This window comes from Catharus ustulatus, chromosome 5, assembly GCF_009819885.2.
Source record: "Catharus ustulatus isolate bCatUst1 chromosome 5, bCatUst1.pri.v2, whole genome shotgun sequence".
NCBI lineage: Eukaryota > Metazoa > Chordata > Aves > Passeriformes > Turdidae > Catharus > Catharus ustulatus.
In genome coordinates, this window is record NC_046225.1 from 42,746,667 (window position 1) to 42,759,427 (window position 12,761).

A 12,761-nucleotide genomic window follows, 5' to 3' on the forward strand; every position below is an offset into this window, starting at 1 on the left:
CTCAATTTTTAGCAAAATTTAGATTGCTTTATTTTATATAGACAGAGCAAAGCAGCGCTGGAGAGGCATGAGGGGTCACTGCCCATTCCACGCTCTGTTGAATCTTGGTTTGCAGTTTCTTCTTATAGTGTGGTCTCTTGTGGGAATCAATAATTTTTGTTTTCTTGGTGTCATAATTTTGCCAGGCAAGCAGTGGTGTTGAATTGAGCATCTATGTAAAAGTCTCTGGGAGTCAGTCTCATAGATAAGCATCTGGTCTTGGTAGATAAAACTGGCAGAAATTGGGAAGTTCTGGTCTTCGTAGATAGGCAGTCATTGATAAAACAAAGGCAGGAAGTCTGATTTTGCAAAATCTATGAGACTATTTGAAAGTCTGATTTTACAAACTGGTCGTAGATACAAATTATTTAGAAACATAATGTTCATAAGAGGGGAATTTAAAACAGAATGATTTAATCACATTCTTGTTCTATCAAGTGTCACTTCAGACCTTAGTATTCTGGTTTATACAAACCTCAATACTTTTATGATTCACACAAATCTTTTATCAATTATCACAAGAAGGAATGAATTCACTGCTTCCCATGGGCAGGCAGATGTTCAGCCTTCTCCAGGAGAGCAGGGCCCCATCACACCTGAAATAAATGGGCCAGGAGACTTGCTCCCTTGAAAGGCCTTTATTAGAAAATCAGCTTGGGTGGGGAGCCCAAAGAGTTCCACACGCCGCCGCTGCTGCTGCTGCTGCTGCTTCCAATGGTGGATCCAGAGAAGGAGGAGTGCAGCTTTGTCTTCACAGGCAGAGCTGGAGCTTCTGTCCTCAGTGAGAATCCTAAGGAAGCTGAGTCTGGCTCTTAGTCTAGGGGTGTCATGTTGGTAGGGTGCTGTTCAGATCATGGTGATGGAATCAAAACAGCTCAAGATGATAAATTCATGTCCTGCACTGTTTTCCCAACTGGGAACACCATCCTCAGTTCCAGATATTATTTGGGCTCATTGTCTTAAGGGGTTTTTGCTCCGAAGATTGTCCCAGTGTTGTTTGCACTCCTTTCTTTTGCATACGGATCCATGATGTCACCCTCCTCACAGACGCCATTTCAGGGGAGCAGCAGCAGCACCACCCGACGGAAGATAAAAGACACACAGGTGAGGCAGCTGGGGACTGAAACAGAATGGGGCCAACAATTTGACATTAACAATTAACATTAGTCAGGAAACAGAATAGGGTAAAGCTTAGAATTTAACATTAACAATTAAACTGAAACTTAGGAACTTGTTCCTAACAACACCTAACTTGAGAGGACAAAGCCATCACTCCAGACGTCCCCTGCTCTACATACTGAGCATGATGCCATATGGTCTGGAATATCCCTTGGTCATCTGGGGTCGCCTGTCCTGGTTGTGTCTCCTCCCAGTCTCCCATGCACCCCCAGTTTGCTGTCCAGTGTGCCAGCACCAAAAGCAGAAAAGGCCTTGGCTCTGTAGATACTGTTCAATTACTGGTATTGGGTGTATTTTTGAGACATCTGGCAGTATTCCACACAAGTTCTACCACTCAGGATTTGACCTTCATTTTTTATTTGGAGGTCTTAAGCAAGAATGCAATAGTGACCAAACAGTTGCAGTTGAGAGCACAGTAATACTTAATGTCAGAAGAGTGGGACTGCATTATCCTAGATGTTATATAAGACCCCCATTGTTCCTTTTCTTATGTAAGTTCATAAATCTTAGGAAGTTTGCAAATTTGCTTGCACTGTTTTTATTTAGCCTGTATATTTTCACTATATGCAGTAAAAATGGCAACCAGAGGACATTTTTGGTCTAGGGTAAGAAAAAGATTCAAAGAAATAATTAAGCTGCCTGCAGTTGAGACAAATTGAGAGTCAAAGCTACGCATTCAGTGCAGAAAATGAAAATGGTGGGATAGTTTCCACAGGGAATAAGAAATAGAAAAGAGGGAGCAAAAGGATGAAAAACAGATGGGAATAAAATGGTGAAGGGCTTAGAGGGCATGAGATATAAAGCCTGGAGCTTGTAGGAGGAATATATAAGAACACACCTCATTAGTTGATTAGTGTCATTGTTTATTAAAATCTAAATGGATAATAGTCCATTCCACAGAGCATTTCATCTTGATAGAGGTTTTTTTTTTAAAGATGCTAAATTTGGGCCATTCCCTTTAGACTAAACTTCAATTTCACTTTTAAATGGGTTTGTGATTTATTCAGTGATTTCAGATAACTAATACAGTAACACCCCTTAATCTGTCACTTTGCAGCTCCTCAGTTTGGAGCTCTCATTCAGTACTGTGCTCTGCTAACCACTATTTTCCTTTTATTATGTTCTTTACCTTTGACATACTTGATTGACATTGATTCATCTGAGGAAGATGATGTGAGCAAGGAAATGTAACTATTCCAAATGAGAAAGCAAAAATGCTTACACATTTATTACTGTGCTGGGTGGTTGGCCTCATAGACAAAGCACCTGAGATCTTTCAGAAGGGAATTCTGTTCAGAAAAGGTAGCTGCTAGAAAGTCAGGCTTGTCAGGCTGACAGTACTAGCAATCCCATGGTTCTGAAGGGGAGCTGCAGGCTCCCTATCCTTCACACTATAAATGCTTTTCCTCAACATTTAGGTTACGTGTACTTCCTAAGCTACTGCACATTTTCCCTCTCTGCTATATAAATTATTATGGGAAGAATTGCTTTATTTTTGATTAAACTGCTTACAGATGAACTTCTTGTGAATGCAGCCTCAGCAGACTAGGGTTTAGCTGTACTTGGAAATTGCAAAGAACTAATCAGATCCCTCAATATTTTTAAACTAAAATGTGCCAGTGCTGTATTCTATATGTTATAGAGCTTATTGACAATAATGCCCAAGCTCTGCTGTCTGTAACAATCCCTACAACAGTACTAGACTTGGAGTTTACCACCATAAACTGCAAGTGATATAGGGATTTCCTTATTTTTTTCCCACAACGCAGCTAATTTTATTTTTTTTACTTTTTCTGCCACATTTTTAAGATCCTTTCCTCAAAATCCTGACTTACAAAATAACATTTAAAACTAAGAATTCTTCAAAATAATGACTAAAATTTTCCTTAACGTTTCTGATGGAAATTTAAGAAATATTTGAGGGTTTTATATATATATATATATATATGCATAAAAATGTGATGCAGTCTGCTATTCAATATTATTACTTGCTTCTGCATGACAAATATTTTCATTAGCTCAGTTATATTGTAAATTGGCAGAAGGTCTTTTTTTCAGTCAAGTGGTATGAAAGGAGGCACATTTGATCCTTACTGAAGACATTTGGCTGACCTGCGTGTAATTAAAGTATAATTAAAAAATCTAAGGATGTCATAAATAATAAAGAACAACTGATTTTCCATCCTCCTCCTAGACCAAAAAAGTAGACCTGCTACAATCATAATAATTTCAAATGTGATAAAATAAGCTGCTCTGAGTTCTTGTTTTGTGTATGCTATTTATCAATAGTGATTAGCAGAGTTGTTTATTACTGTCTACAATAAATGAAGAAATGAATTATTTTAAAAAGAGGAAGAAATACATGTGATGCCACAAGACTTGGCTTTCAAAATTTATTCCTACTCTCATCGGAAATTCAAATGATAAGGCTATATGGGTCACAGAGGCTTTCGAAATCATGCTACACAGATGGCACTGAAAAATTACTGTATTTTATTCTTTTCTGACTTGGTGACTGTAAAAGGACCAGGAATGTTCCTATTCAAAAATGTTTTCCCCCTACGTTTATGGAATAGAATTGGCTCCCTCTTCTGGCCGACATAATATTCGTTAATTTAAATCTCTGAAGCTTTTGGACAATGACACTCAGAATGAACTCCAAATTACAAACAGTGCAATGCTAGAAGAGATTTGTTGTACACAGTGCATATATAGATATATTATATATATGATATATGATACAATATATGATATATGATACAATATATGATATATGATATATGATATATTATTTATTATTTATTATTTATTATATAATATTATTTAATTTAACATTCAAAGTAAAAAATCAGTAATGTAATGACTTAGACCCTGCAGAGTGCTTACCAGACCAGGATTTCTGTGACTACCAAGGCAGGCATAGGGAAGAAATCTCTCAACAGAGTGCTGGTGACACAGTCCCAGGCTTTTGGAATATAATTGCTTGACTAGTTCAATGGTGTGAGATGTTGAAGAAGTTTGGGCTTTTTAATACTCAGTCATGGGACCTGTCAGTCAGTGCTGATGCTAAAAGTTTACACATGTTCATAGCATCAGAGGATAGTTCTGCAGACGGACAGAGACACTGATAGTTGTCCATTTGAGCATAATTTTGGATGGGTGATTGCAGTTATGTAGGTAAGAGAGTCAAGGTGGGATCATGACTCTCAGTCCTTAAGAATGGTAATACTCAAGGTTTTCAGGATCTCCAAATAGATCTAATGTGTTTTTGCAGAAGTACAGAGTTAGTGAAACCACTTTACACCTGTTGAGGGGCAGCTGAAGAGTGTCTGGAATAAGGCCAGCAGTGTTACACAACACCAACTAACATAAATCTTATATTTAGCTGCTTACCAACTGAGAAATAATTTATTTTTGTTTTTAATTTTGTTGCATCAGAAGGAGAAAAACAAATTTTGGTTTATGTGTGCAATCCATAATTAATACAGCATAAAATTTGTCTCTGAAATCAGTCCCTTGCATACAGTTCTGGAGAATTTTATGGATCTTATTCTAAGATTAGTGACAAAGTTGTCTGCAGACATGTTTCTTCACTGCTCTTCTGTTCACTAGAATTAGAACTTTTACTGGGAGTTGATAATGGAGAAATTTTTCCTTGAAATTTCAGGATTGGCTTTTAACAGTTACTGGTCTTGATCTTTGAGTCGGGCATTTCAGGCTTGTCCTTACGATTTGCTATAAAATCAAGTAGGATTTTTTTTTTGTTGTTCTTATGTTGGGCTGTTTTGTCAAAGGTAACTTACAAAATGTTTGTTAAATTCTAAAAAAACATACTATACCATGAATCTGGGGGACAGCTGAAAGCATTTTTTCCAAGGAATGCAAAAGCAAGAAAGATGAACTAGTGGTGCAAGAGAAACACTGTGCATCAGGAAACTGCCAGAAATTTAGCAGTAAGTGAACAAAATTCAGGAAGAATTGACAAGTAAAATGAGGAAAAGCATAGTAAGGATTCTGAAACACATAGGTTTTTTTAGTGGTATGCAGTTACCTGACTAAAGACAAGGGAATTAGTTATGAGATTGTATTACCAATTTTGGGTAATAATATGGTGCTTGGAGGAAAAAATCTAACTTCCAAAAAGCTCACTTCCAAAAGGTATCAAAGTTATATAGCATATTTAAACTATAAAGAATTTTTGAAACAGTCTTAACAATTTTTGGGCTGTTGAGCAAGTTTGATAGAGATTATACACACTGTAATTCAGCCTCAGATTTTAATGACTAACACAGAGCAAAAAATGGAGGAAAAGTTGACAAGCATAAGCCTAAAGTTCACTTCAAATATGCTATTCTGGAATTTCCTAGACTTAATGAATTAAATTTATCAGTAATTTATTAGAAAAAAAGAAGAAAAAAAAATCTCCTGGAATATGCAGGGGCAAATCAAAGTTAAAATTGTAAGGGGGGTATGATAAAATGCCAGCATATCCAGTGTAAGGAAAAGCTAGGCATGCACTACATGAAGTCAAGAAAAAAATTTCAGTGACCAGTTGGTATGTACAAGAGCACAAAACACCATAACAAGGCCACCTAACAGGGACAGTAAAATTTGTGAGGAGGTGATGTCCAGCACCTTGTGTGATGAAGAGTATTTTGAGAGTAACTTTCAAGAACTCCCATTTACTTTTGTCTCTTCTGACTTGGGGCCTGTAGGCTCTTCAGAGAGCTTGCTGGATCAGGACTTCTCTGGTTACCAAGGCAGGAACAGGGAAGAAATCTCTCTGCAGACCCCTAGTGGCACAGTCCCAGGCTTTGTGTACAAGTGATAGACATCCTCTGTGTGCCTCAGAAGATGGTTTTGACATCATTCTCTGAATGGGACCATGTAGATGCTTTTGTGTTCGTGTGGTAACCAGAGTGGCCCACTCATCTCATTCCCCACTGCTTGCTTTAAGAGCTGTGAGCATCTGACTGGATCACTTTTAATCTGGGAATTGCTGCAGCAGGTTAGTATAAAACCTAATGTTAATGGTTTTGGTGAAAAAAAAGTTATAGAAAGAAAGTTAGTAATTGCTTGTTTACTTAGGAGAAAATAATTTCTGCTTTGTGGATAAGTGAATTGGATGAGGAGGTAAAACCTGATCTTGAAAAGATAACAAAGAGAATAGCCTTTTTTTTTCTTTTTTCTTTACAAAGAGTATCTATTCCTGGCCTCAGGAAGAATATATCAACTGTAGAACAAATTTCAGTAAAGGAGAAAGATCGGTTTCAAAATGTCTTTTTTTTTGTCCATGAGTTAAGGTTTTATCTTACTTTTTAAAAGGTATTAATTTTAAGGTGGAAGAGACATTCTCTGAAGATGAATTTTTTTTCCTCAAAGATATGAGAATTGCCCCTTCCTTCCTTCCTTCCTTCCTTCCTTCCTTCCTTCCTTCCTTCCTTCCTTCCTTCCTTCCTTCCTTCCTTCCTTCCTTCCTTCCTTCCTTCCTTCCTTCCTTCCTTCCTTCCTTCCTTCCTTCCTTCCTTCCTTCCTTCCTTCCTTCCTTCCTTCCTTCCTTCATTTTTTTTCTTTAATTGTCTTTTTATGATGAGTCCAATAAGCAAGTATGATCAGAGGCTAATAGTTTTAATAAAATCAGAACTGGTATATTCTTAAAAACTGCTGAATATATTCTGAACCCTTAAAATACTGCTTAGGTACTGATTTATTTTACAAAATGTTTGAGTTCATCTAATGGAAAATGTCTGGCATTGCTCTTTCAACATGAAGGTTCAAGAAGTGCCAAGGATGACTCCTATTTTCCTTAACTGGTGTTTGGCATTGTCTGTTTCCTAAAGAAAGCTTTCACAGAAGAAGTCAGCAACAGTTATTTGCTGACTGTTTTTAATAAAAAAAAGAAAAATAAAAGAAGAGAGACATATTTAGAAGCAGTCCCTTGTTCTCATAACTTGCAGTATCAGATGCCAATCTGTCTTGAGAGTGCATGACTCAGGTCTTTATAGCCATGTGAATCTTCTTAAGGAAAAATGGGCTAAATATGAATAGCTAATGAAATTCGTCTATGTCCCTTATTATGATAGAAATGTTAGAATCAGCTACAAGCGCAGCTGTCACTTGTTGATTATTGTGAGATGATCAGTAGACGTGTGCTACCAACCTTTGAACAGGTGCAAACTTGACAGGTTTATTGAAACATGATAGGTAGGAAAACACAAGGATGTGAGGCATTGGGATCTGACCGGGTGATCATAGAAACAAAATCCATTAAATATAGTAATTTCACGATTATAAGCCGCACTGAGTATAAGCCGCACTTCTGGGTGCCAGCAACTTTTCATTCTTTGTCCATATAGAAGCCGCACCTGATTATAAGCTGCACATTACAATACAGAGTGTGATAAAAGGTATCTATTCTATCACCATCTGTTGAGGGTGGGGGCAGTGATCCTTATCTCCGCGGGAGATAATCTGCTAATGGACCATCCAGTGAAACCAGGCAGGGCATTGTTCTTTATTTTTTCACAACCCATCCTTCCTCCAGCGAGTCATTTTCTGCTAATGGCCCATTGAGTCCCACTGTGGGACTGATAAAATTACTGCATCCCATTGGAAGTTGCTCCAACCAGGGGGAAGAGCCCAACATTTCTTACCAAGATAAAAACAGAGGTTTTGGGACACTAAGGGAGCCCCTTTCTCCACTGGACTCCAGAGGAAAACCGGATTTCTCCACATCACCACTGCGCCTTCTGCAGGAGCACTGCTCCAACTGAACCACATCTGTCACTGCAAGGGGAATGCAGCCACCATTTAATGGGACTGCTACCAACACCCTGCCTGACAGGGTGTCAGGTTGTACTCTGACTTTGTCAGGGTTTGGAGTTTGTTTCTTTGTAGTACTGTATTTCTATTTTAATTTCCCTAGTAAAGAACTGTTATTCCTAATTCCCATATTTTTGCCTGAAAGCCCCTTGATTTCAAAATTATAATAATTTGGAGGGAGGGGGTTTACATTCTCCATTTCAAAGAGAAGTTCCTGCCTTTTTTAGCAGACACCTGTCCTCCAAACTAAAACAGCAACTTTTCGTTCTTTGTCCATATATAAGCCGCACCTGATTATAAGTTGCACTTTGGGTTTGGACCAAAATTTTAGTCAAAATGGTGCGGCTTATAATCGTGAAATTACTGTACTTAGAAATGTCAGTTTGGTTCTCTAGCTTGAGAGGCAGTGTATGACTCAAAACTGTTTATGTAAAGTGACCTCTCCAGCAATGTCTGAAGTGTCAAGGGCCGAGTCATTTAAAGGATAAATTCAAAAGAGGATTCTGGTATCACCACTGTTGGCAAACTTGCCCACTTTCAAATAGGAATCTGTATGAGTGCAACTATTCATACTGTTCTGCTCTACTAATTATTTTGTACCATATACCCAGCATTCTCTGTTATTGGTAAATTTAACATAAAATTATACACAACATTTTTGTCTGACCTTGGAATTTTCTGAAAAAAGAGATTGTCCTACTTTTCTGTATTATATCTTGCATTGTCATGAGAATATGAATTTGAGCCCTTTCAGAATTCAGGAAGAGGCGTGGTTTCCAGGAAATTTAATTGCCATGAAAAGCCTTTTGACAAACAGCAGTGTGATCCAGTGCAACATTGTGTTTTGAATGCCTCAAAGGTTTTGCCTTTTTTTCCTTACATGCCATACTAGACCCATGATTGATTGGACAGCTTGTTATTTGCCCAGATGTTACCTGTGTAAAACATTTTATTCAGTCTTTACTTCTGCCTAGAGCAGGACAATAACTGCTGCAATTTTTGCCAACAGACATCAAAAGCCCCATCTGTGTTTTGGCATATTTAAAAAAAAAACCAAAACATCATGGGGTCATTAAAACTTCACACTTAATAAGGGAACTTACCGTGGTGGTGTTTGTGTGCACTTGTAAGGAAAAACAGCACTGTGTGTCAGTGTGTAATTTCTGAAGCATTACACTTTCATACTCTGTCAAGGGTGAGAGTAACTCTGGATTCAGAAAGGCCAGTTGTTAATAAGCAATGGAGAGGAAATATTTAGGGAAGGCCATTACCAGAGCTGGGTGGTGCATGTGCTTAGAGAGAAGAATCTCATAACAAGCCAGAATGGAAATGGTTAGATGAACGATGAGTCAGAGCAAGTATTTTTAGAATTATACTCCGGTATTTGGATTAAGGAATTTTCTGAAGTTCATTACATTAATTTATACTCAAGCAGAAGTTTAAAGAACTTTTAAAGTCCATCGTAATAAAATGCAGGATCCTTACCTGGCTTCTCTTTTTTCCAATTAATTTTTATTTAGGGAAGAGAGAAATTGTTATGAGCCAGCCAGTATATTGGACCAGCTGATAAAAGATCTTGCTGTTGTCTTGGTGTATGACTTCTTTTCACACTCTGTGTGTCCTTTCTTTGTGCTGAGTGATTACCTGCGTACTTTTCTCACTTTACAGTTCTTACAGCTTCTTTGTTTCAACTTCAGTCTGCTAACATTGTGTGAAAAAATGTTCATAAGTCATCATGTCATTTTCACTTCCATACTATAACTACAACTGTGGGCTACCAATTATTTTTAATTCTCAATACAGTGGCTGATTCAGTTGAACCATCTCTGCTTCTGACTGATCTTGTAATATATGCTTTTCTTGTAGGATGAGGTACAATAGACAGTGGAATAATTTAATTTTGAAACCAGTAGAGTTTTAACTTTCTACATTCTGCTTGTGTGTAGTTTTGAATTGGCTTGCTGAGAGAGGTGCTAGAGATCTGGAGCAGTGAACAGAAGCTGTCTGTAAACATGATCCATAATTTGGAACAGAAGGATATTCTTGCAGTGAAATCAAAAATTAAATTGAGGGAATTTGAAACAGTAAAACAGCAGAAAAGGAGGCAATTCTTGGAAAATACTAGAAAGCCAGAATAAAAGTGTCTTAGTTTGGCAATTTTATTCCACTCCCAACTTTCTTAAATGTGCAAAATATGGAAGTAAAAATGTTAGAAGTCTAAACTGCCCAAAGTAAAGCAGTAGTGAGAATTATTTGTGACACTGCCAATTGTAATAGAGAAATTTCATTCAGAAACATGATTATTTAATAGAATTCATATATTAATAATGCATTGAATGACTTCTACACAAATGGAATAGTCAATATATGAAAAGGATCTTTTGTCTGTAAGTAGAGTGAAAGATTGATTGTCATTTGTGCAATCATAGATTCTCTTTGGGATTACTATTCCTTACAGAAAATTACCTATTCCTTTGCTTTCTGTGCACAGCCTGTGAGCACCTCATAATTACCCTGCAAAACTGGTGCTGGGAAACTCAGATTCCTTTCTCATTGCAAATGAACTGGAATTTCTGTGCTTTGTGCCCGGAGTGTAAAGTGTTGCTACAGGTTTGCATAAAATCAGAACATTGCTCTTTGTTGTAATCATGTATTAACCATTGTTTCTCTCTCTCTCTTTTTTTTTTTTTTTTTTTTTTTTGTTGCAATTAAACATATTATTACAGTCATATTTACTTGGCTATCTGGTCTAATTAAAATATTTTTTTTATAAACTCTGTTTTTATAGAGTAATTAAGAACTTCTCAAGAATATACTATTTTCAAAAATAATTATACAGCATCTATATAAATTGGTTTTCAAACAATAATATGAAAAGAAAAAATTGTGAAAACCTTGCAAGAGATTTTTCCTCTCAGAATCTTGTTGGTATTTAGGGAATATTTTGTTTTCTGAGTAAAAGTAATAATTTTAACTACTCTACAGTTTCTGTGTTTTGTGATTTGTCACTCTACCACAGCTGTAATTTTTTGACCCTGTATAAAACAGTATTTCTTTAAAGGTTTATTTTGGACAATTGTCCTCTCCTGTGCCAAAGAGAACATTTTTCTTTCATAGTAATATAATATACGATCTTTCAAGACTCTCCTAAAAGCTTTACTGGTCTTTGGATCATGCTCTGGTGTGCAGAGAGGGAGGATTAGGTGGAGTGTGTGTAACTAAAAACACTCAGTGAGAATGCTAAAACAAATGTGTGCTTTACCATATATAGAAACAAAATCCTTTCTGAACTCATTGTGTAGATAACATTTTTATTCAGCATATTCTGTGGAGGCAAAGATTTTAGTTGATGACACTGATCATAAACTGAAGACTTGCATTTTATTTCAAAACTTCATGCACTTAGAAAAAAAGAACAATCAGCTTGTGGAGATTTCTTGTTAGCAGTTTCAAAGAAGCTATCTGAATAGCTTGCTTGGATGTCAGGAGGAAGAAAGAGAAACAGAAATGGGTAAATCTGCAGAATATGGTTGCCATTGGAGAGAAAATTTGCTGGATACATGCCAGCAAATGTTTTATCTCCCACCATTTCATTTATAAATGTATGAACCCACTGGGAAAAATAATGGCCTTGTCCTTGTAAAAAAGACCCCTAAAATGGAGTTTAAATAAAGTACATGTCTTTTACAAGCAAGTCAGACCTATAACCAGCTGAACAGTTATTCTCTTTGATATAGTTTATAGAAATTTGAACCAGAAGTCTTGATCAAACAGCTGTGAGATTTAAAACGTCTGAAATCAGGTTCAATTTCTGAGACTGGATAAGCAGTCAGTAATTTAATTTCTGTTAAAAAGCCTTTCCTCTATGAGACTTGGAAGCAATTCTTAAAACTAGGTGTGTTTTAAAAGGCAGTGAGATACAGTAGGAGCAGATCAGTTGGTATTGAGGCATCTACCTTAAGACATGTTTCAGGCATGGTCTATTCAGCTCTAGTTTCATTCTATGGATTAAGTTCCCATTAGTGGTTGGTGTGCATTAGCAGTGCTCCCAGATCGTAGCTTCTGGTTGAATTTCATCCTGAAGGAAACTACTTTGTGCACTCTGAATTGTGTGATGTGAACCGAAATACAGTCAATGGGAAGAGTTTGGGAGTTTACATTCAATAACCTACTTCTGATCTGAATAAAAGTGCTAGTCTCATTTTTAGGTGATAAAATGTAGTTGAAAAATTGAAGGAATCTATTTAGTTGATTGAAACAACGCAGTTTCTTTTAGCTACTTTAGAGTACTTTCTAAGATTTCAGATATTTAAGAAAACTGCATTACTTAAAAGACCAAAAGCATTTGTCTTGGAAGAATTGATTGAAAAGCAACATATAAATTAATCTATGTATTTTCAGAAGTAATTCTTGGTTTCCTCATTTGGAGTATTGCAATTTCTTATAAAATTTTAACATCTCCCAGAACAGCCCTGCTGTTTATGCAGCAGTAGCATAGCTAGGGAAAGCTTGTCACACTTGTTGATCAACATCTGAAGAGTTGAGATGAAAAGCATGTGAGGTCACACTTCCTACCTTTTTCTCCAGCTAAAAATAAATGCCATGCCTGCCTTTGGCTTGTAATATATGTAAGAGTCTAGGCACAACTGAGAGGCATAGTAGCATTAAGCTACTATCATGATTGACTGGCTACACTATGTTGAAGCCAGAAGATAAAGTGG